This window comes from Eurosta solidaginis, chromosome 5 (genome assembly GCF_040869045.1).
Source record: "Eurosta solidaginis isolate ZX-2024a chromosome 5, ASM4086904v1, whole genome shotgun sequence".
Lineage (NCBI taxonomy): Eukaryota > Metazoa > Arthropoda > Insecta > Diptera > Tephritidae > Eurosta > Eurosta solidaginis.
This window is the reverse complement of record NC_090323.1, coordinates 34,999,277-35,024,988: the sequence shown is the minus strand read 5'-3', so window position 1 is coordinate 35,024,988 and position 25,712 is coordinate 34,999,277. Positions and strand designations below refer to the sequence as shown.

Here is a 25,712-nt window from a genome sequence, read left to right as displayed (position 1 = left end):
TAAATTATAATATCCAATAAAATGATATTAAATTAAAAAATATAAGATAAGTGAAAATAAAATAAAACAAATTAGAATAAAATAAAATAAAATAAAATAAAATAAAATAAAATAAAATAAAATAGAAATAAATGTTATTAAACAAAGTATAGAAAAAATAAACAAAAATAAATTTATATGGAATAAAGCGAAATAAAGCAAAATAAAAATGAAATAAAATAAAATTTTATTAAATTAAATAAATTAGAATAAAATAAAAATAAATGTTATAAAACAAATTATAAAGAAATAAAAGAATCAAAAATGAATTTAAATGAAATAAACCAAAATAAAGTAAAATAAAAATATAAAATAAAATAAATTTAAATTTAATATAATACATAAAAATAAAAAATAAATAAAATAAAAAGTATGCGCGTGCTTTGTTATAAGTTTAAACCGATAATCGGCAAATGCATACAAGCAAATTTTGTTTTCAAAAAGTGCTAGCAAACGTGATTACTAAATTACTTGGACTAACAAATATTTAAGTAAGCTTTCTTTTGATTGTAAAATATTTTATAAATATATGTTTAATTGTGTGTTAATTTTCTACATAAGCTCTAATAATTTATAAGCTTAACGCAGGGTTATACAAATTATTATTCAATTTATACTTTTGTTTATTAAGATAAACTGAAAATAAAGAAACAGAAGATGTGCCATCCCAATATGCTAGTAAATGTTCAGTTCTTTTCAGTTTTTTTTTTTATAAACAAAAATAACTGTTGAACAGCATCGTTTAATGATGAAATCTAGAAAAGAAAGGTGAAATTAAATTAAAAAGTTTAAGGAAAGGAAAAGGAGAATTTAAGTGGTATATTTGTTTAGTTGAAAATGTTCTTATAGAAAAGATCTCTTAAGGGAAATGTTGTCTCTAGTACGATTTTTCACTGCAATTCCTTGACTGGACTACAACTGCACAATTATGGGGCCTTAAGCATTCTTCTTCCATCAAACCGCAAACAAATGCCTGCTGTTATGTTTACTCAGTTTAGTATTTCAGCCGCAGGGCTTTGAGAGCTGAAGGGTTGCACGCTTCAGTAAATTTAAAAATAAAAAATATCACATAAAATCAAAAGTTGATGGATGAGTTTATAAGCGCGCTAATAATGTGAATATCCTAATTGTAGTACAAACGTTTTGTTACTTACTTACAGCAGCGAACCGAGTAAAAGAAGTGGAAATTTTTATTATAATTCAAAAATTAATTTTTGTTATAAGCTTTTATTTACTTTCACTTGGCTGTTGTATGTAATGGAATCTTGCAAGTTAAATTTGATACACTTCCCGGTGTCCGATTGAGCTGAAATTTTGCACACATGTATAACTCCGATGACGCGTGTTACATTGCAATAACAAGAAAAGGAGATCTTAAATGTTCTTAATTATACGATCAAAATTTAACACGTTTTTTATTAGAACAATTAGGACTGTTATATAAACTGTAAGATTTAATAATTTAGGTGTAAAGTTTTAATGTTAAAAATATATATTTATGTACAATATAGAATTTTTTTGTCGCAGACGAAAAAGCCTAATTATCGTTAAAGGTTACAATGAACTTATAAAGTGTTATATTTCTTTAGAGTCAATTTATTGTTTACTTTTTAGTTAATTTTATTAAACAGTAATAAAAGCTTATTTTTAAAAAAAGTTTTTTTTTCTTAAATTTTTTTTTCTATTTTCGTTATTTAAACACAAAATTTATATACTTTTGTAACGTTTTCTGCAAAACTCGATAATTCGAGTAAAATTTACGAAATTCTCGAATTTTTTTTTAATTCTTTGAATTTTCTTGAGTGTGCAGTTCTGTAGTCCAATAAGTTTTTGTATAAGCTATTTTTCCCCTAATATACGCACTGATTTTTTAGAAATTTTTTTCCGGAAAGTGTTTAAGACATTACATAACTCCACACAAAATGTCAATGTTTTTTATTGTTTATGGAAGAAAGTATGAAGCACCTTTGGGAAAAAGTTTGCGAAAAATGAGTGCAAATTTTGCGAGACCTCAAACTTGTATTTTGTCATGCTAAAATGTATAGGGCTACCAAGCCCTAATGGACTCCTAGTGAAAATTCCGAAATTTCAAATAAATGTTTCGAGCTTCCGAATTTTTTTCGAAAAAAATTGTTGAAACTGGTTTTCTTAGTTAACATATCAAAAAGAAGTAAAGCAGTACTAACCTGATTAATTTAAAAAAAAACTGAAACTGCTATTTTTCTGTTCGTTGCTGTACCTAAGCATAACAATAGCGTTAAGTACATTAACAACAAACCAAACATTAACAACAAAACAAACCACAGCCAAAATGTACACACATAGATATAAATAAAGGGTTCTCTAAATACACCATGAAAAATTTCTTAGTTACACTCAAACATACCAAAACAACATCAAATCAAGTTATAAGCAAAAGAATGTTGGAACACAAAAAAAAAGCAAACAAATGACACAACCTCTTTTCAAACTGAGTAACTGATAACTCTGCTCTGATTCTGTCGCATCCAAACCTCATACCTTCGTACGCTCTTCTTCCACTCTATCCACTTAACTTTTATCAGCTGCTTTGAGTTACCAACCATTCCGCTACCTCTTTTTATCACCGTTTTGCTCAGAAACCTAACAAAATAATAGAAAAAGCACCTAAAATTGTAACTGTTATGTAGACATAAGAAGACTCGAATTGAACGAGTGAGTAAGGAGTGTGCGAGAAATTAGTTTTTTAGTAAGTGAAGCGTATGAGTTGGGGTAGCGTGGGAAAATCGCAAATAGCCCAACAACAGTTTTGAAGCTCAAGGAGCTGAGAAATTAAACACATTTGGCTGTTGGTCAACTGCAAAGCGAAGCTGAAGTACTTGAGTAGAGCAATAGATGAAGCCTGTAAAGCGAGCAATAAAAGAATCAGAAGAAGACGACGAGGCATAAAAGCTGTTAAAGGCTGTAGAAGTGCTACTCACTTGAAACAGTTGGCCCACTTTGTTACGACGGCGTTTGTTTTCTTTGGAATACGTATATAAACACACATATAAACACTTAAACTGTTATTTTGAGCCAGAAAGCCCCAACAAACTTGCAGGCACATAAATACATAGATACACACACATAAATGCTATGGCATCCACCCCCCTTTAATTTCGTTTTATATTTTGTAGGTAATGACCAAGCCTACTTGACTCTCTGATGTTATGGCCACACTATGAAATGCTGCGCTGAGTGCCATTTAATAAGAAATGTTTGGCCACTTTAAAAGTTATATTAAGTTTGTTATTATGAGCGTGTGAGATAAATTGGGTGTGTTATGTGTGCTTATTTTCTTTTTACACCATAAATAAATATTGTTTTTGGAAAACAATGTAATCTTTTGATTGCATCTGACTGCTTAGAGGTTTTAATGAACTGAGTTGGGTGAGATTCTTAAATGAGTATGAGTGAAACCTGAGTTTAAAAATCCGCTCTTACTTACTTACTTAATTGGCGCTTAACCATCTAAACGCTTATCGCCGTCCAACAAGGCGCGCCAGTCGCTCCTTCGCTCCGCCAACCGGCGCCAATTGGTCACACCGAGGGAATTTAAATCGTTTTCCACCTGGTCTTTCCAACGGAGTGGGGGCCGATCTATACCTCTGCTTCCATAGGCATGTTCCGATAGAAACACTTTCTTGACCGGAGCATCATCTTTCATTCGCATAACGTGGCCTAGCCAGCGCAGCCGCTGCATTTTAATTCGCTGGACTATGTTGATGTCTGCATATAGCTCGTAGAGCTCATCATTAAATCTTCTTCGGTACTCGCCATCGCCAACGCGTAGAGGTCCATAAATATTTCAAGAACTTTTCTCTCGAACATTCCCAAAGCCGCTTCATCTGCTGTTGTCATGGTCCAATCTTCTGCCCCATATAGCATATAGTATGATTTTCGTTCGACGAGAGAGGACCTTTCTTTTCAATTGCCTACCTATTCCAAAGTAGCATTTATTGGCAAGATTGATTCTTCGCTGGATTTCAGTGCTGATGTTGTTGCTAGTGTTGATGCTGGTTCCCAAATAAACGAAGTCTTTTACTATTTCGAAATTATGGCTGCCAACAGTAGCGTGGCTGCCAAGGCGCATATGCGCTGACTCTTTGCTCGATGACAACAGGTATTTCGTTTTGTTCTCATTCACCATCAAACCCATCTTTACCGCTTCTTTTTCCAGTTTGGAGTAAGCAGAGCTAACAGCGCGGGTGTTTAGGCCGATGATATCAATGTCATCAGCATATGCCCGATTTTATAGTATATTGTTCCAGTGCGTTTAAGTTATCCGCTCTACTTGGGGATATTTTAAAATTGTATAGGTCATGAGAAAATTCACAGAAAATTTTGAAGAAGCCAGCAAATAAGAGATTTCGAAAACCGAAGCCTCCACTTGTTAAGTGCTGGCTATTATAATGCAGGTCCTAAGGTAGTTTTCTAGGACTCAGGCTTTGGCTTAGTTTTCATTTCCTTTCCAATTTCGGTTCTGTTTAAACTTCTGCCTCCGTTTTCGGTTCAAATTTCCGTCCCGGTTTCAACTCTCGCTTCGCTTGCTTATTTTATTCTGGCCTGGTTTCGCGTTTCGGTTCTGATTTCAGCTGTGGTTGCAATTGCTGCGCTGGCTCCGGTACAGGTTCTGGTTTCGTTTCTGCTTTGGATTCTTGCATTGTTCAGTTTTGGAGTTTCAATTCTTGTTTGGTGCCGATTTTAGTTTTGGTTCTAGTATCGATTATAGTTTCAGCTTCCACTAATGCTCGTGTTTTGTTTTCCGTTACAACTCCGGTTTCAATTTCAAATTTAGTCCTAGTTTTTTTCTATTTTGGTTTCCTATTCCGATTTTTTTTCCGGCTAAAATTTTTTCGCGGGATTCTGCTTTGATCCCATTTCAGACTTAGCATTTGTTCTATTTTTTCCGCATGTGAGGGGCTTCAGTTTTTGTTTCGGATTTGACTTCGGTATCGTGTCCAGTTTTGTTCCTTACTCCATCCGGTTGCGACTAACGCTCCCATTTTTGTATCGCTTTTTGTTGGCATTTCGGGTTTTCTTCAATTTTGCTTTTAGTTTGTATTCTAATTCCGGCATTGATACGCGTTTCGTTTCCGTTTCGGTTCTTTTTTTGTTATAGTCTTCTTACCAATTGCACTTTTATTTGGGTTTCGACATCGCTTTGGCGCAATACTTTTGTTTTTGGATTAAGTTTTTTAATAGTTTTGTGTTTCGGTTCTGGGTTTAGCTAGGGATCGGCTCTTAATTTTCCGGTTTTGGTTACAGTTACAACTTTGATTTTAGCTGCAATGGCTTTTACAACATCGGGCTTAGTTTCGATTTCGTTTGCAATATCTTTTTCAATATCAATTTTGGTCTTACTTCTGCCTTTGTTTTTGGTTTTTCGCTCCGTTTCACTTTTGACTCAGGTTTCCATTACTGCTTAAGTTGAGTTTTAGCTCTAATGTAGATTCTTGCTGCAGTTCTAGTTTCGATAAATTTTTTAGTTTCGTTTACAATTGCGCTATTTGTTTCAACTCTGCTTTGGTTCTGGTTTCTGTTCCGCTTAAGGTTAAGATTTTACTTTCGTTTCTGGATTTTTTAATTTTTGCTTCATTTATGTTATGTTTTTGTTTCTTTTCTGTCACATTTTTGTTTCGTTTCTGTATTTTGTATCTATTATGTTTCTGTTTCATTTTTGCTTCATTTTTGTTATGCTTTTGTTTCGTTTCTGTTACAGTTTTGTTTCGTTTCTGGTTCGCTCATGTTTGGTTCTTTTTCCCTTCAGTTTCATTTCTGTTTTACTTCTGTTTCGTTTTACCTCGTTCCTGTCCAGTTTTTAAGTTTTTTCTTTCGTTTTTTGTTGCATTTTCGCTTCATTTCTGTTGCATTTTTGTTCGTTTCTGTCACATCTTTGTTTCATTTCTGGATTTTGTGTTTACTGTGTTTCTGTTTCACTTTTGTTTCTTTTTTGCTTCGTTTCTGTTATGTTTCTTTTCGTTTCTGTAACAGTTTTGTTTCGTTTCTGGTTGGATTATATTTTGTTCCTTGTTCCTTTCAGTTTCGTTTCGATTTTTTTTCTGTTTCGAATCTGTTTCATTTCTTTTTTGATTCTCTTTCATTTTCATTTTTTTCGGCGTCGTTTCTATTTAATTTCTTCTTAATATCTCTTCAATTTCTTTTCTGGTTTTTCTCTTTCTTATCTGTTTCTTTTATTTTTAGTTTTTGTTTCGTTTCTGTTTTTTTTTCTGCTTCAATTTTTTGTTTCTCTTTCGGTTTTGTTTCGTCACTGTGTTTTTTCTTTTTCGTCTCTATTTCATCCTGTTTCATTTCTGATTTGCTTCCATTTCGTTCCTACTTCCGATGCAACTAACTACTTGTACAATAAGCAGAAAAGAACTTCTGCTAGCTATCATTCCCTACCTTCTTCAGATTCTTGTTCATGGCATTCATCAGGGCATTCAATTTCTTTTTACCTATGTACTCATTAGCCTAACAAGCATTACCTTTTTCATATACCGCAGCAAAAGTATATCCCCACACACTTGTGCGCTTCAACCTGTCTCCAAACTGAAGTTTGCACATTTTCGCACACACTTTCATAAGAAGTATTTTCGTAACAACCAAAAAATGTCTAGAATGCTCTGATCGAACGATTCATATGTATATGGACCAAAAAGTTTTCTTGCATAAAGCAATAAATTTGAATCGAATGTCACAACACTACATTTCAACGTGTCGTCATTTTCATTTTTTTCTAAAGCAACACACTTTTTTTGGCTTAATTTTTATATTCAATACTTCATTGCATATTTGCTTGTGGCTATCAATTTTGAATGCCAGAAAAACGCATAGAAAGTGCATAGTGTAAAGAAAAAGAATAAACTCGAACATCAATTAAAAGCAGACAACAATGTGTGACGTTTAGCACATACCTGTTATTATTATTACTATTTTTAGTACGCTTTTTTTTAGAAGATTTTTCAAACAATAACACACCCACATATGTATGTGTGAATGTACAATTGCGACAAAAACGATGTTTGTTGGTTTATGTTGAAAATAGTGCACATAAAATTTCATGCTAAAGGTAGTATGTAGTGCAAATACTCGATATAGACGCATAAAAATGTCATACAATAATAAAACGGAAAGCCGCAAGAAGACAGGAGGGAAAGTAGTTTTTGAAATATCAGTTGAGGAAGGGGGCGATAAAAATATATGTAAAAAATTTTCGAAAAAGTGCCGAAAATGTAGAAGACACAATTGTGTCGCTGTAAAGCATTGAAGCAGTTGAGCAAGCAGTCAACCAAGCATATGACAGATATGTAGCAAGTGGTGAAATGGAATGTAACAAAAAAGCGTGCAGGAAGTTGAATGTATAAAGGTTGCGTATACGCCCGGGTGGTATGAAGTGCATATTATGTATAAGGATGAGCATGTAACTGAACGGATATCGAATTCACCTATTTATGAGGGTGCAAAACTACATAATGCATATATATGAAAATAAATATAACACACTTGCATGTATGTGTTAGTAAAAGTGTGAGGCTTTGCAACATTTGTTTGTGTAGCAGTAAATATTTCATATAATTTTGATAGGTTTTTCTTTTATTTCTAAGTTATTGGTTTGTATGCACTCTGCCTCGCTGTCTCGCCATGTGTGCACATACATAAATATTCGAATGTGCGTTGGTGTACGCTCTAGTACTCTAGCGAAGAGTGAAAGGTGAAAAGTCAAATGTAAGCAGGCTATCCAGACAAGCAAGCAATGCAAGTTAAGCAGGCAGACAACTGCGTGATAATGGCAAATTCATAGCATCATGAATAAGGGAAATGGAAAAGCACTAAAATGGAAAATAACAAATGTAAACAGCGATAACAACATCAGATGAAACAGCCAATACTTATGCAGGAAAAAAATTTAATATTGCAAAAAAAACCGACAATATTATTTGAAAATTTTCTACGCGTAAATATGAAATTGAAAAGGCTCATCACATGATTGAGTATGTGATTGAAGTGGTTTTTTGCTTGTATGCTGTGAATTAAATGTACATATGTATGTGAAAAATTACTTTCGTTACTTTAGCATATTGCTTAGTGGCTGAAGCTGGCATTATTAAAGCACTGAGATATTTATGGTGTAATTTTTTTTTTTTTATTCGTCCGCAAACTATTGGTGTAATATAATTTGATTTGGGGAATATGATAAGTAATCATCATGGGTATCATTTCACACTCACAAAATATAGAAAACGGAAATGTGTGCGCCCAGAACTATGCAATTCTTATTTAAAGTTCTCCTGCTTGTATACGTCTTGCGCTTTTTGTTGATCAGAATCCAAAATATTTATTAAAATTTAAGTGTTATGTTTAAATTATAATAATAACAATAGTACCAACCTAGCAAGATATTCTTGTTCAAAAAAAAAAAAACTGAAAAAAGCAATCATTCCTTCTATAAATAAATAACAATCCTATCTCCCTTCCTCATACATATCTCCATTGATCTGTACTAGGCGAAGGTGAAGTCTACTTCTTTCTCTTATTGCATCCATTCAATAACCTCCTTTTACTCTTTTAGTTCATGTTGTTGTGTTTGTAGCAGTGCTTCGCCCCATCCAATAGGTGCGACAAATCTCAAATTGTCATCAATGTCCTCCAACGGGAGTCCGAGGAAACTTTCTGTTTGAACTAGGTGCTAAAAAATTTAGTATTCACTTAGAGGATAGAGTTATCTTAAACTTAAGTCTTGGTACCTAGTTTCGTTGTTTTCCATTTGATGGTCAAACAAATTCTGCTAAGACTATGAATATATTCAGTCTACTTGAGGCCTTTACTGACAGGCTAGTACAACCTAACCTATCCTTGTGGTTTACTGGGCAATTTTCCTAGTTGAGAAGCATTCATTTCCGTTTTTTTTGTTTTTTTTTTTTCGGGAGGCCTGAAAATTGCCCAATGCACCATAATTGCTACCGTAGCAGCAACCGTGTGTCCGTAGACTAAAAACCATCCCCAGTTTTGGAACCTTCGCCCACCTCGGTACCACTTTTGCACTACTTCAGGATGGCGTTCCATATTTCTGATTTTTTAAGAGCCTACTGTTGTCCCTGCGTCCAGATTCCCGCTATATGTTCTGAGTGTCGACTTAATAGACACTGCTTCACCTGCGCATTCCTCTGCGCTCCCTCTCAGTATTAATCAGGCGTGTCATGACTATAGATGCCATTTTGCGCTCTGCAGTCCAGCATTCCTGCTGCAAATATGTGATGCATTCATCTCCTTAAAGGAGTACATAAAACTTTATCTTTTAAACATTGATAGTGTAAAAAAATGCCCATAAAAAACTACAAAAATGTAAAAGAAAATATTGTTGAGGTAAGATTTCTCTTCCTGCATTTCCAGTGTTGGAAAATTTTTATCTCTAACAAAGTACATAATTTATGTCAAATACGTCAAAGTGGAACTACTTTGTTTTCTTGTATCATGCTCTGTATTAAAATAATGTAACAGCTCTTTTTAAAACTACTCTATTAAAAATATATTAAATTTAATTTGATAGGAATTTTAAAGATATGCTATTTTAGTTTTATATTGCACGAGTATGTTATTCAAATGAAAAACACTACGAAATAGTGGCCAAAATCATTAAAAATATTTGCATACCAAAATTATTCTATCCACTTATGGTATTGCTTAGTTTTTTTCTCTCAGATTTACCCTTACATGCATTTCGTAAGTACAATTAAGTTTTTTCAGTGAAAAGTTTATCATAATATGCAAATATACCTCAATTTTGACTTAACTCATCAAAATCTGTTGGCATTGCTTGAATGTTGTTATGCATAGATGAAATATTTACTTCGTCATATATGAAACATGCATATGTTAGTGTATGTATATGTATGTATGGTGCAGGTGTAAATGCGATTTACTAACAAACTCGCTGAATACTGAATGCATTTTAATTAAATGACTAGTACACCAGCAAAAAAAAAATAATAATAACCTAAAAAGCCAAGTGGCGGAGGCGCTAATGCGGGAATCTCTGAATTTATAAATATGAAAGTTTCTAAAATATATTCGCTTGGACAGTGACTTACCACACACATATATATATATATATATATATGTATACCCTGAATATGTAACAAAATCGTTTAAATTATTCATGATTTCAAATGCAGTGTATCCACGAATTTATGCATAAATTCAAGCAAGGAATGTGTTTACTTAAACAGAATATTTGTTGCATGTCTCTATATGTTACATATATATTCACATACGAATACTAGCAGCTTGCTTTAAATAATGTGTTTCTCCTATTAATTTTATTTATCTAATTTATATTGAGTCGCATTCATGGTTTTGCGAAAATTTTAGTACAAAACTGGAAAATCTGTCAATACACGCTTTCAATTAATTTTTTCTTATATCCCTATGAAAAACAAGTAAGGACAAACAATTTTTCTATAAGGGGCAGGGATCGAGGTATTCAGAGCTATTTAAAAAGGGTGCAACTTATAATCCTGACCTTCGTATGCCCGACAATACAAAATCCCGAAAATTTTCCAAAATCTCGACAAGACACAATCCAGTCATAAACAAATCCTGACAAAGTAATGCCGACAAGACAATACCCCGTTAATGCCAAATCTCGACAACTCCAAATACCGAAAACACACAACACAGACAAATTTAATTAAACAAATTTCGCAATTACACATTACGCTTACGCAGAAAGGTATTCTACCCATAAATACTGTGAATCGCGTAACCTGTGCTGCATTGCATAAGTTTTGTTGTAAAGTATTTCTTAAATACGAGAGCTATGTATATCGAAGATATGTTTCTTTTAATGACATCATGCGTTATTTCCCAATTTGCATTTAGGCGGGACACTGTGTTTCGGGATTTTGTATTTCGGAGTTTTATAAGTCGGATTTATGTTATACTCTTATTCAGAAAGTTTCAGATGGACTCTTGCCATTTATTTTTGAGGGGCTTCCCATTACGCTACAGCCTTGATACCTAATAAATGAAATTTCAAAAGTGTTTAGAGCTCAATGTGAGTGCCATAACTATCACAAAAAGTTTACTAGGTGGCGTTCCACCTTCATAGATTTGTTTTTGAGAAGGATTTTACAAAGCCTACTGTTAAAGCTTATATAAAGCTATGTTATTTTTATTGTGTGTTATTTTATGTAACGTTTTGTCGTGTTATGTTCTACTATGTTATTTTATGGTGTACTCTACCATGTTATGTGATGTTGTGTTATGTTATGTTGTTTTGTTATGTTATGTTATGTTATGTTATGTTATGCTATGTTATGTTATGTTATTTTTTGTTGTATTATTTTATGTTGTCCCATGTTTAATTATGTTTTGTATTGTTATGTTATTGTTATTGATATTAGAGAAAAATTGCAAAGTTTACAAACGGCGATGGTTACTAGGACATGTTTCTGGATTTCACTTCTTCATCCGCGGCCACCGTGGTGTGATGGTAGCGTGCTCCGCCTATCACACCGTATGCCCTGGGTTCAACTCCCGGGCAAAGCAACATCAAAATTTTAGAAATAAGATTTTTCAATTAAAAGAAAATTTTTCTAAGCGGGGTCGCCCCTCGGCAGTGTCTGGCAAGCGCTCCGATTGTATTTCCGCCATGAAAAGCTCTCAGTGAAAACTCATCTGCCTTGCAGATGCCGTTCGGAGTCGGCATAAAACATGTAGGCCCCGTCCGGCCAATTTGTAGGGAAAAATCAAGATGAGCACGACGCAAATTGGAAGAGAAGCTCGGCCTTAGATCTCTTCGGAGGTTATCGCGCCTTACATTTATTTTTTTTATTTTTTATGTTAGATTATGTTATGTTACATAACACATTATGTGGTTTTATGGTATGTTATATTGTGTTACATTTAGGCAATTCACAAGGTGTTCTATTCGCCGTATGTGGCATGCTTTAGTCGAATTTTATATTGGAAACCATGGAAACAACTCTATAATTTTACTTAAATACATATGACACTCTTGTGCATTAATCAGTTATGTTGTGTTATATTAAGTTACGTTAATAAATTTTGGACACAGAAACAAGCCAATCTTTTTTTATGGGCCCTTGGTAAGCTTAATTTGAAGCTATTAAGTGCTTTCACTTTGTTCTGCTTTTCCAGGTATTTGTATTCAAAACTCTAGCAATAAATTTTTTTTTGCTATATTCAAAAATCATTTTTATACCACAATAGAACAGATTCTGGTTTTTTTTTTTTTGGAAGGCTCCAAATTTGATTTGAGATATTGTTCTTTGAACTGTGGTTGGCTTACTATTTTTTCTCAACACAAAAATGTGTCAAAAATTTGTAGTCTACTTTTAGGCACTTGGGTTACGTAACAACTGCATGTGGGCGGGCCCAGCAAGCCATACATGCATTTTCGATTATATTCAACTAATAAGATAAAATATTTAAGTTAAAAGGAATTTTATCGACAACTAAATATACAACACAACCAGCCATCAATATATCACAATTAAATATCTGTAAAAACTATACAGCATTTATTAGGAAAATAATTATTCTTCTAAAGGTTTTATATAGACTTTTAGTGAAAAATAGTTTTTACGGTAAAAATTGGTTACAGAAAAGAAACGTAATTTTTGTACCTTTATCTAAGGCTATCTCGAAAAAAGTAAACACAAAAAAAAACGAATTCGATGTTCAGATTTTAAAAACTGAAGAACTATCGGAAAGTATTAGCCAAGCAGATGTCACTATATGAGTTTGTAGGTTGACAACCTCTAGTGAATTATGTGTGTAAAATTTAAATTTGTTGCATAGTTTTAGGAGTACAAATTTTTGTTTTGAAATGACAAATATTTATTTTTAAATAAATAAAAAATAAATGTAAGGCGCGATAACCTCCGAAAAGATCTAAGGCCGAGCTTCTCTTCCAATTTGCGTCGTGCTCCTCTTGATTTTCTCTTCAAATTTGCCGGACGGGACCTACATGTTTTGTGCAAGGCAGGTGAGTTTTCACTAAGAGCTTTTCATGGCAGAAATACACCCGGAGCGCTTGCCAAACATTGCCGGGAGTTGACCCCGCTTAGAAAAATTTTCTTCTAATTTAAAAACCTTATTTCTAAAATTTTGATGTTGCTTTGCCCGGGGTGCGAGCCCAGGGCATACGGTGTGGTAGGCGGAGCACGCTACCATCATACCACGGTTATTTTTAAAGCTACAAGAAAATATGCAACATTTTTAACATTGCAAATCAACTGAGACCAATTATATTGTAGTTGCATTAAGGTACGCGCACATTACGCTGCGCGACACGTAGCAGCAGCGGCGCCTCACAGAGCGACATATTTTGGCAATTCACATTAAGCGGCAATCGAGCCACACATTGCGGCAAAAGTTTGGGTTTATTTTTGTTTGCAAAATGGACGACACAGTTTTTGAAGCTGTAATTATTTCATTTTTGTGCGAAGAAGAGGAAAGGAAAAGAAAAAGATCGTGGCTATGGGTCCAAGAAATCTCATCCTCAAGATGTGAGGAAGGAGAGTTCCACACTCTTTTGCCAAGATTGAAAAAAGATGGTGCAAAATTCTTTGCATGTATTCTTATGAGGCAATTCACACCTAGCGGCAGCAGCACTGCGCAACACTTCCCAACGCGGCTTTTTTGCCTAGTTGATCAAATTTGCCGCGCTGTGCCGGATCGCGCAGTGCTGCTGACGCTAGGTGTGAATTGCCTCATAAGAATACATGCAAAGAATATTTTGTAGTACAGTGCAGTGCTGCGTAGTGCAGCCTAATGTGGCCTTACCTTTACTCTCCATGTAAATGTATATATACATGTAAATGCATATTTGTATATGCATAAATATTTGACTCGTTATTGATACTTTTAAAAATTCCATTTACCGCTATTGAACAGAAATTTTATTCACATACGACCAAACGAACATATGCATGGCAAAATGTATTTTAATTAAAACTTTGCACTCTCGGAAATATACCAAAAGGTGTTACAGAACGAATGAGAACAAAAAAAACTTAAAAACGGAAGAAAGTAGAAGAAAATATGAATGTAAAGCAAAGCAAAAAAATGTAGCATATGAAATCCCACATTGATTAAAATTCACAGAATATATATTGAAACAAATATACATATATATGTATTTACATATGTTTGTGCGCGCAAAAATTTATTTGTAAAATTTACCAAAGAAAAACGATATAAATGAAATAAAATTCGAATATAACAAGAGCCAGTTACACCCGCAAAATATATTTTGAACTGAAATAAAAACCACGCAAGCGAACCGCGGTTCCAATTCTTTTGAAGCAAAAGATTTCAATGTTTTATTTGTAAGTCTTGTATAAATACAGTTAAGACTGCCATGTGCGGACACTCGCCGCCAGCCAACTTTTCTGCCGCAATAGAGAGTTGTCCGCTTCAGCGAGTTGATGTTGTTGTTTTAGGAGTGCTTCTCTCCCACTAAAGGTACAACCACTCATCATCAACGTCCTCTTACCGAAGTGCGAGGAAACTTGCAATTTTAAAAGGATTGACTCAGAGAGATAAGGATTTTAGAGACGTTGGTTCAACAGCGGAATTAAAAAAGATGGTTGATGTCATGTGGGGCCAAATTAAGAGCAGTACACACATTGGCTATAATTCTGGATAATTAATAGTTTATTTTATTAGTAGTCTGCTGCCTTTTATGGATGTTCCTGAGGTCTTATCATTTTCCTTTGTTTAATACGGCTGAAATATTAAGTACCGCATTTCTTCATTGTGCCCACGGAGATGTTTTTTTTATTACCTGGGAGGCAGGGCTTCTTCAATCCGATATCTGTTGCGATACCAAAGTTTCTAGGCATGCAGCTAAAACTGTTTTTTCAGCATTTAATTTCTATCCTTTATGGGGGCATTCTCACCTCATTGCGTATGTGATGTTTTGGAGACAAAAGGAAGGCATCTCGTGACACTGGGCGAGGTGCTTTGAAAATTTCCTTAGCGCCCTTCTCGTAGTTTCGGCGACCATATTATTGGGCACGTGAAGCATTCAACCGAGTCGCTATTTTATCTTATAGGTAGTTGTGGGCGTTTCTTTATCTACTCACTATGTGCTGCCGTTAAAAGACTTAAGTGGCTGCTCCTGATTGAAAATGTGGATGTAAGACAGTCGGTAGCGTAATGCCATCGACGTTGATGTTCAATATGGTTGACATTTGTTTTGCGTATGTTGTGAATAAGGTCGCCGAGGATTTGGTCGGTGGCAATATCAGATTTCGCGAAGTTAAAAAAAAAGGAGAGACTAAGCAGATAGCCGTTGATTTAATTGCATAAATTATCGATGGATGGGCCGGGACCTCTTTCCATTACCGTGCAGTCATCGGCATAGAACACAGTGGTAACTACTTCTGGTGTGGAAGGGAGCTGCGATATGTAAAAGTTAAAAAAAGTGGGAATAGGACACCACAATACGGCACCGCTAGTTTAACTCTCCTGGGATTTAATGTTCTATACTAGTCTCAGAAAAGGTCTCAATATCCCCCGGGAAGAGGTTCGTTTCCACTCATTATAAGGTGTTCATCCCATTTAATAGCAAGTCATTTTCCACTTCCGGCTAAGAGACTGTCCGCTAAGGGAAAGTCATTTTTTATAAGAATTGGATCTCAAACTTGGTGCATGAAAACTGTCGGACCAAGTGAGATTCCCACCTTATAGAAATGTTTATTATGAGAGGTCTCTATGTACATATATGAATTTGTTTCCATTTTATGCCAAAATATTTGTGCTGCATACATGCAGTATATTGACATAGGTACATATATAAATTTATTTATACATACAGAAAAATATATTAATATGCTACCCACAGACTGGCTTTATGAGAGTTTCAGTTAAATATGATAAATAAAAATCATAAACTTCAACTTTCATGAATATTAATAACAAACACAAATTTTGTTCAAAAAATACCAAAAATATGAAGGTGTAACAGCGTAAACATATACACCTGCATGCATGTATCTATGTATGTATAATTTCCCTCTGAAATTGACGAAAATAAACGATAGCTGCTAAAGCATCGTAGCCATAAACGCCGTCGCTGCATTAAATGTTAAGTGAGACAACTCAGTTTTGACCGAGTTCAACTCATACTCACAGAGTTTCTAAAAGTTCTTCATTAAATTGCATCACGTTTGCTCGTCCCTGGTTGAGTTGAGTCATTCACCGACCCTTATGAAGAACTTAAGTCGGCAAACGGTCTATGCCCATCTTCAAACAGGCATATGGGTATAGGGAAATGTACAAGGTTATATGATATTATTGGGTAGGAGGTTATGTAGTTTCTTTTCTCGCGGTCACATAACTGTTCTTAGTTTTTCTTATGTTTAACGGAAATAATATTAGTGTGGAGGGAATATACTAATTTTTGTATACATTTATCTGTTACATCTAAGATGTGCGGCACAGACTTTGGGATGAAATTGCTAAATTTTGCTTTATCAGAAAAAAACTTTACTGAAATACATAAATGGGTACAAATCTAGTAATTTTTTAATTGTTGTGGCTTTTTGGTATTTCCTAACTTTTTTGCCGTCCAACCTTTGAGTAAGCCTCAGAAAGGATACATAATGATTATAGCTGAATAATATCAAAACTTTCTTACTACTTTTCTACATGCATTTCGGGTTTCCAACCACGCCCATTATGTGCAGATATTTGCGGAAGTGTTCGTGTCTGATTAGAAATTGAGTCAAGTAAAAGTTGATCTCTCGGTTTGGTCGCCTTAACCATGGGTTCATCATCATTTATTGGTGCCGTGGGTTCAGTTCAGGAACTAGTGTCCGGGTTCACTTTCCTAAGGTGCTATTGCTCCCATATTTAGCGTAGGATCGATTCTAGTTGCCCCAGTATAGCAACAGTAGCTCTACTCGCCTCCGATCTGGCAATGTATATTTAAGCTTTTTTCCTCAGCGAAAAAATGTATCGGTCATAACAAAATAACATAACATATTAAAACATTATATAACATAACATTAAAAAACAGAACAGAACAGAACATAATATTCCATAACATGACATAACATAAAATAACATAACATAACATAACATAGCATACTAAAACGTAAAATGTTATATAATCGTATATAAAACCGTAACAAAGATAATTACAACAAACCATAAAAAAATAACAAAACATAACCAAGAAACCATAAAAAATGTATAGCTATTCTTTGGCACATCCCGTAGATACCTATTTCGCCAAGTGTTTCTTACCTCCTTTGTTCCTGCTCCATAAGCGTTTGTCGAACGTGATTTATTGGTAGTATAAGCAGTTTGGTTTTTGAACTATCGGATTGTTTGAAGATATTTGCTGAAGTAGCTGTGTCTGGTGGAGAACAATATCATGTGTAATTCGGCATCTAAAGCTTTAGTTATGGTTATAACTAGCCTGTTGGTAGTTCTTTCATCGGATATCTTCTTTTCCCGCCTATTTGGTAGTAATACTTCTAATAACTTTTGCACCGCTCTAATAAACTGTCTGTCTCTTCTGAGCTAGAGGACATATGAGTACGATGCCCGCAGAAGGCCACGGTAGTTTACGTGGGAGATATGTACATCATAATCTAAATTAATTCGGAATACCCTTCTACGCTTAACTGATATTTAGCTCTTTTTTTGAATAGCTGTGCGATGTACGTCAATGATGTTTCTTATTTCACTCTGCTCTACATCCCATTTCTATTTCAGTGGGTTAGAAGGCTTAGAGTTTACCTAGGGCATGTACGCTTATTGCAAGAGGTTATTCAAATACACAAACGATTCAAGGGGTTGTGTAGCGCAATGCTTTCAATGTACTTCTCCAGCCTAATTGTCAACCTCACCACCCTACACGTGGCGAGTCCTGTTTCTTTAGCATTCGAGTCTATGGCGATTCCAAGTCCCTCATGGAATTTGAGGATTGGGGCGGGATGGCCTAGAAGGTTCAAAGTGGTCATATAAAAACAATCTCTACATGGTCGGGCCTGTACGTTAATGTTGCTTGTTACCATAACTTACCGTATCCGTACCTGGCAAAGGACCACCAACATCGCTAACATCTACAAAACCTTGGGCAGTGTTTTTATCGCTACAACAACAACAAATCTATATGGCACACCAGTGAAAAATTTAGCCAACGAATATCCGATTCGAAATATTCTTTTCATGAATTTTTGTTTTGAAAATTTGGACAAAATATTAATTTAAAATTTTCACATTTCTGCAAGACGCCTGCTCATTTTTCGTCCTCTGCTTGCCATAAAACAGCAAAAACTCACAACAGCCCACAACAGCCATTTTCAGCGTTTTTATAACTGTCGTTAAACAATTGCTTAATATTTAAATAAAATTAGCTACATAAACAATAATTACTTCAATTGGTTTTTGTTTGCATAAAATTCAATTTTCAATTCCAGTCGATAAAATGACAGCGCAACTCTCAAATACAAATACAAAAAAAGTAGCATACATTAGGATGGCACTTAATTTCATGGAGAAAAAAAGTGTTTGGATTTCAAACTCACATCTTACAAATGTGCGATTGGCGCCAATACGAACTTAACGCAACAAAGTATGATGCCAATCTAAAAAGGTTTAGAGGTTGCGCAAGAAGCATCCGGAAAAAGAATGAGTTTTAGCCATTAAATTACTACAGTCTTAGAACAGGGTTTATTAAAGCCGATTGTTGTTGTTCTTGTAGGGGAGTGTTATCGATGTTGATGGTCCTTTGCCGGATGCAGATCCGGTACGTTCCGGTACCAAGCCGGACCATCTCGGAACGATTATTTATGACCACATACAACCTTTAAGTCTATACCGCCCTCCCGCCCCATAGATCCATCAGGGTATATTCATCGCGGGTATTTTCCCAACCCCTATCCCGCTGGGGGGAAAACCGATTATCTTAATTCATTGAATCGAACAAAATGGCGATAGCATTTTGAAAAGTTGAAGATTTTGCACATGATTGAAATCTTGGCAAATTTTAGGGTTATTACAATTTCTTTGAGAGGTGGGCTCATGATTCGAGCACTTTGGAATAAAAGAACCACCCTAATAAACATACTATTGTCACGGATATTACCATCACTAAGTTATCCCAACACTAAGGCGATGCTAAGGCCATGCCAAGCAGTATTTACGTTAATAATCAAATCAAGTATACACATATATAAGGCAGCCCAGAGAGATGTCACACACAGATGCATTTACTTATACGCCTATGTGCGCGCGAGAGACTGTAAACTACAAACATTCACATCAATAATTCAATCTTTATGTATCTATATAAACGAATAAATAATTGCGTCTACACATATGTACGTATACGAGCAGCGGAGCGGCAATGCACAAACACATGCATATATCTTACCTCAGTGGTCACAAGAGAGGGCAATAATTTGTGCACGTAGTTGTGGCTGGCGATTTTGTAGCCGAAACAACTAGTAAGTTCTGGAAATCGAAGAGCCTAGAAGTATGCAGCGTAAACTATAAAAGCGGGGCAAGCGAGTAAGAAGTAATTCAGTTTGATTTGAGTTGTCAAGCAGTTGCGATTAAGACGATATCTAGCGAGCAATAGCAGTATTATTTTGAATAGTAGAGTTTCATTGAGCTATCAATCAGCGTGGTTATTAAGCAAGCTATTCGTTGCACAGTTTGAGTGTATTGTGAAGTACTTTAATAAAGGCCATTTTGCATTATTACAAATTGGAGTTATTTATTCAACAGTTTAGTGATTCGAACTTAGCAGAGAATTGCAAATAAGAGGATTTGCAAGTAAATTCGTTACAATTGGTGTCAGAGGAGGAATTGTTGAATAAATTCCAGAGGACTACAAGGACATGGCAAAGTTCAGTGAATTGAAGATCCAGCAATTGAAGAAGGAGTTGGAGAGCCGTGGATTGAATACAACCGGCAATAAGATCGAACTTCAAGCACGGCTACGAGAGGTAATGGAGTTGGAAGGAATTGATGTGGACGAGTATGTCCTTTATCCCGATGTGGAAGAGCCAGCGACTAAATTGGAAGAGAAGATAGAGACTCCGAATGTAGACACTAACGCGATACTAGCAGTGCTGAAGCAAATGTCATCGCAAATGTCATCTCAACTTGAAGAGCAGAAGACATATATGGCATCCCAGCTGGAATCACATGAGACACGTATTTCAGAAATGTCGACACAGATTACATCAAAGATGGAAACACAACTGAAAGAGCAAGAGGCGCGTATATCATCAAAACTCGAAGCGCGTATAGACGAGAAAATAACGCAGTTTGAAGAAAAATTTGAGGCAGAGGTGGGTGCTTTGAGAGGTCGTATACAGGAATTGCAACTTAATCGTCCAGCAGTTTCAGCGAGTAATCCAAAGGTAAAAACACCATCCTTTGACGGTTCTGTTCCTTTCCAGGTCTTTAAGCTACAGTTTGAGAATACCGCAGCAGTGAACAACTGGAATGTGGAAGATAAAGTTGCCGCACTCTTCGTAGCATTGAAAGGACCAGCTGCCGAAATCTTACAGACCATTCCAGAGTACGAACGGAACAGTTATGACGCATTGATGGCTGCTGTAGAACGGCGATACGGAAGCGAACAGAGGAAGCAGATATTTCAAATAGAATTGCAAAACCGCTACCAAAAAGCTAACGAGACTTTGCAGGAGTTTGCTTCGGACATTGAAAGATTGGCTCATCTTGCAAATGCGGATGCACCCGTGGAATACACGGAAAGAGTGAAGATTCAGAGCTTTATAAATGGCATACGGGACGTCGAAACGAAGCGAGCCACATACGCGAACCCAAAGCAAACATTTTCTGAAACGGTATCCCATGCATTGACCCAGGAAACGGCGTCATTATTGAGTAAGCCAGCATACAAAGCTCATCGTGTGGAAGTAGAAAGGCCGGAGTGGGTAGATACAATTTTGGAAGCTCTGAAGGGATCACAACAGAAAAATGCCGGAGTTATGAAATGTTTCAAGTGCGGTAACCCAGGTCACATTGCACGTCATTGCAGTAGCAATTCCAATAGTTCCAACAATGTGGGTGGCCGTAAACGCAGAGCTGAAGGAGACGAGCAAATCTCCAAATCCACTCAATCGTTAAACTAAAGCGAGTCAGCCGCAAGGGGCCACAGCTGGCTCCCTCAATTGAATGCCCCATAATCTCTATCTCGCAAATTGGAAGAAGGTCAAGCAATTTTACTGTTGGAGGACATGTGGACGGAAAGGAACGGTTACTGACTGTAGATACGGGTGCATCTAATTCCATCATTCGAGCGGATTTAGTCAACAAGAAGATAAGACCATTGCTTGGAGCAAGATTACGTACAGCCACGGGAGAGGACACCCAGGTAATTGGAGAAGTAGAATGTGAAGTAGCAATTGGGAACGTCACGGTACTTCACAATTTTATAGTGGCAGGTATTGTTGATGAAATCATAATTGGAGTGGACTTCTTAATCTACCAAGGCATCAAGATCGATATGCAAAGCAAGACGATGCGATATAAGAACATGGATGTGCCACTTAATTTCGGCTACGAGAGAGGCTACAGCAGTAAACGAGTGCTGGTGGAAAAGAGTCAGCAAATACCACCAAAATCAGAAGCAGTTATCTGGGCAAAGGTAGATGGAGATTGTGGGACAAACAAATTGTGGGTTGTCGAAGCAGCAAATAAATCAGCACTGAACATACTTGTAGGAAAAACCCTGGCTATGACAAAACAAGATGGACGTATTCCGGTAAGAGTACTCAATGAGTTCAAGTCACCATTCAATTTGACCAAAGGAGCTATTTTGGGAAGATGCCAAGAGGCCGAAGTAGTTATTAACTGTGAACAGCTCCAGGAATACGTTTCATCTAGTAATACTGATCTTTCAAATGATATCACGGCATGGACGTATGGGCTAGAGGACCTCTATCAGAGTAAGGCAAAACAACTGCTCCTAAAGTACGCGAACATATTTGACCAGGACATTAAACCAGGACGCACCAACGTTGTGAAACACCAAATTGACACTGGAGATGCGAGGCCGATCCGTCAAGCTCCACGTAGTGTTCCACTGGCGAAGCGGGAAGTTGTGAGTCAAATCATTCAAGAAATGAGCGACAGCGGCGTCATCGAACCATCAGCTAGTCCATGGAGCTCGCCGGTAGTACTTGTAAAAAAGAAGGATGGAAAAATGAGGTTTTGCGTGTACTACCGGAAGTTGAATGACGTAACGAAAAAGGATAGCTACCCATTGGCAAGAAATGACGACACTCTGGACTCGCTATCTGGTACGAAATGGTTTTCCACGCTGGACTTGAAAAGCGGCTACTGGCAAGTGGAGGTGAAGGAGGAAGATAAAGAGAAAACAGCCTTCAGTGTCGGTGATGGTCTTTGGCAATTTACAGTGATGCCTTTTGGACTTTGTAATGCACCAGCTACTTTTGAGAGACTCATGGACCAGGTACTGAAAGGACTACATTGGAAAACATGCTTGGTGTACCTGAACGACATCATCGTATTGGGCAAGAACTTTGATGAACATCTTAAGAACTTGGAGGAAGTTTTCCAGAGAATAGCTGGCGCTGGTCTGAAGTTAAGTCCCAAAAAGTGTGCGCTGTTTAAAAAGGAAGTCAATTATTTGGGTCACAAGGTAACGACAGAGGGCATCTGCACTGCGAGCGAAAAAATAGAAGCTGTAAAGGATTGGCCAAGACCACAGAACCTACATGAATTGAGAAGTTTTCTTGGGCTGTGCACATATTACCGCCGATTTGTACCAAATTTTTCCAGCGTAGCCCATAGCCTCCATGAGCTTACAAGAAAAAACAAAGCTTTTGAATGGAAGAAGGAGCAAGAAGTGGCTTTCCAAACATTGAAGGAGCGTTTGTGCACTGCCCCAATGTTAGCATATCCGATTCCAGGAGCAACATTTATTCTGGATACAGATGCGAGTGGATATGCTATAGGAGGCGTTTTATAACAACTGGTCGATGGACAGGAGAAGATAGTTGCATATTACAGCCGTTCGATTGGAAAACCAGAGAGGAACTACTGTGTTACGCGGAGAGAGCTGTTGGCATTGGTAGACTGCATTAAACATTTTCACAAATACCTCTACGGCCAGCGATTCCGTGTCAGGACAGATCACGCAGCGTTGAAATGGCTTCTGCAGTTCCGTAATCCGGAAGGACAATTGGCACGGTGGATCGAGCGACTACAAAGCTACGACTTTTCCATTGAGCATCGAAAAGGTAGTACACATGGAAATGCTGATGCAATGTCACGAAGACCATTTAGTTTGGAATGCAAGCACTGTTCAAAAGCCGAGGCTAAAGAAGACATTATAGATGTCCTGCTAATGAATATAACATGTACAGATGAATGGGACAAGGAACAGCTAAGAAAGTGCCAGCTAGAAGATGCAGATCTGTCACGTGTTATGCAAGGGCTCGAACGAAATGAAAGATCAAACAGAGAAGGGATGTCAGCAGAGAGTCCCATTGCGAAGTCATATTGGGCACAGTGGAACAGTTTAGAATTGATATCCGGTTGCCTTCATCTACTATGGGGGAGTGAGGATGGTAAATACAAGAATAAACTGATAGTTGTTCCCAGAAAGAGGATTCCTGACGTGCTCAGCGAGCTGCATAATGGTCCAAGCGGAGGTCATCTTGGAATCACGAAGACGCTCGAGAAGATTAAACAGAGATTCTATTGGGTTGGTTGCCGTCAGTCGGTCACTGAGTGGATTGCGAACTGCGAGGTTTGCAGCAGAGCGAAAGGGCCCAGAACACGAAGTCATGGCCAGATGAAGCAATATAACTCAGGTGCGCCATTTGAAAGGATCGCCATGGATGTCGCAGGTCCATTTCCTACTAGTAACCGCGGAAACAAATACGTACTGGTGGTTATGGATTATTTCAGTAAATGGCCAGAGGTATACCCAATCCCAAACCAAGAAGCAGAAACAGTAGCAGAAGTGGTTAAAAACGAATGGGTTGCAAGGTATGGTGTACCAATGGAGCTACATTCTGACCAAGGCAGGAATTTCGAATCAGCTGTGTTCCAGGAAATGTGTAAGTCATTGGGCATTCGAAAAACACGGACAACTGCATTGCATCCTCAATCCGATGGTATGGTAGAACGATTCAATAGAACATTGGAGGAGCGCTTAAGGAAAGTAGTAGACAAATACCATAAAGAATGGGATACCCGCATACCATTATTCTTGATGGCTTACCGATCAGCAGTGCATGAGACAACGGGCCAAACCCCTGCAAAAGTAATTTTTGGCAATGACCTTAGACTGCCAGCTGATTTGAAGTTTGGGATAGATGCCAATGCGGAGAGAAATGTCAGGAAATCCACTAGTGATTTGGAAGAAGAGCTAAGATGATCTGATAAGGCAAAGAACAAAGATTATGAGTGACAAGATGAAAGCCAGATACGATAAAGCAATTAATTCAGAAGGTTTTCAAGAAGGAGATTTGGTGCTGTTATACAACCCACAACGTAAAAAAGGTTTGTCCCCGAAATTGCAGTGTAATTGGGAAGGCCCATACAAAGTAGTAAAACGGATCAACGATGTAGTGTACCGCATACAAACCATCGGTAAACCACGAACCAAAATGAAAGTGATCCATTTGGAAAGGCTGGCAACGTTTAGATCGAAAGATTTGTCTGATCGGGACGATCAGACTTAGGTGGAGGGCAGTGTCACGGATATTACCATCGCTAAGTTATCCCATCACTAAGGCGATGCTAAGGCCATGCCAAGCAGTATTTACGTTAATAATCAAATCAAGTATACACATATATAAGGCAGCCCAGAGAGATGTCACACACAGATGCATTTACTTATACGCCTATGTGCGCACGAGAGACTGTAAACTACAAACATTCACATCAATAATTCAATCTTTATGTATCTACATAAACGAATAAATAATTGCGTCTACACATATGTACGTATACGAGCAGCGGAGCGGCAATGCACAAACACCTGCATATATCTTATCTCAGTGGTCACAAGAGAGGGCAATAATTTGTGCACGTAGTTGTGGCTGGCGATTTTGTAGCCGAAGCAACTAGTAAGTTCTGGAAATCGAAGAGCCTAGAAGTATGCAGCGTAAACTATAAAAGCGGGGCAAGCGAGTAAGAAGTAATTCAGTTTGATTTGAGTTGTCAAGCAGTTGCGATTAAGACGATATCTAGCGAGCAATAGCAGTATTATTTTGAATAGTAGAGTTTCATTGAGCTATCAATCAGCGTGGTTATTAAGCAAGCTATTCGTTGCACAGTTTGAGTGTATTGTGAAGTACTTTAATAAAGGCCATTTTGCATTATTACAAATTGGAGTTATTTATTCAACAGTTTAGTGATTCGAACTTAGCAGAGAATTGCAAATAAGAGGATTTGCAAGTAAATTCGTTACAATTGGTGTCAGAGGAGGAATTGTTGAATAAATTCCAGAGGACTACAAGGACATGGCAAAGTTCAGTGAATTGAAGATCCAGCAATTGAAGAAGGAGTTGGAGAGCCGTGGATTGAATACAACCGGCAATAAGATCGAACTTCAAGCACGGCTACGAGAGGTAATGGAGTTGGAAGGAATTGAT

General features: G+C 36.8%; 1 protein-coding gene across 4 annotated transcripts in view; it reads left to right on the top strand.

Moving 5' to 3' along the window:
* Positions 1–396: 396 nt before the first annotated feature.
* LOC137233654 (bromodomain-containing protein DDB_G0280777-like) overlaps positions 397–25,712 on the top strand; it is a 765,544-nt gene continuing 740,228 nt past the window's right edge. For all 4 annotated transcript variants that reach the window (XR_010947521.1, XR_010947524.1, XR_010947523.1 and 1 more), the window contains exon 1: positions 397–530. The gene's annotated coding sequence lies outside the window, so the exon portion shown is untranslated. The remainder of the gene's footprint in view (positions 531–25,712) is intronic.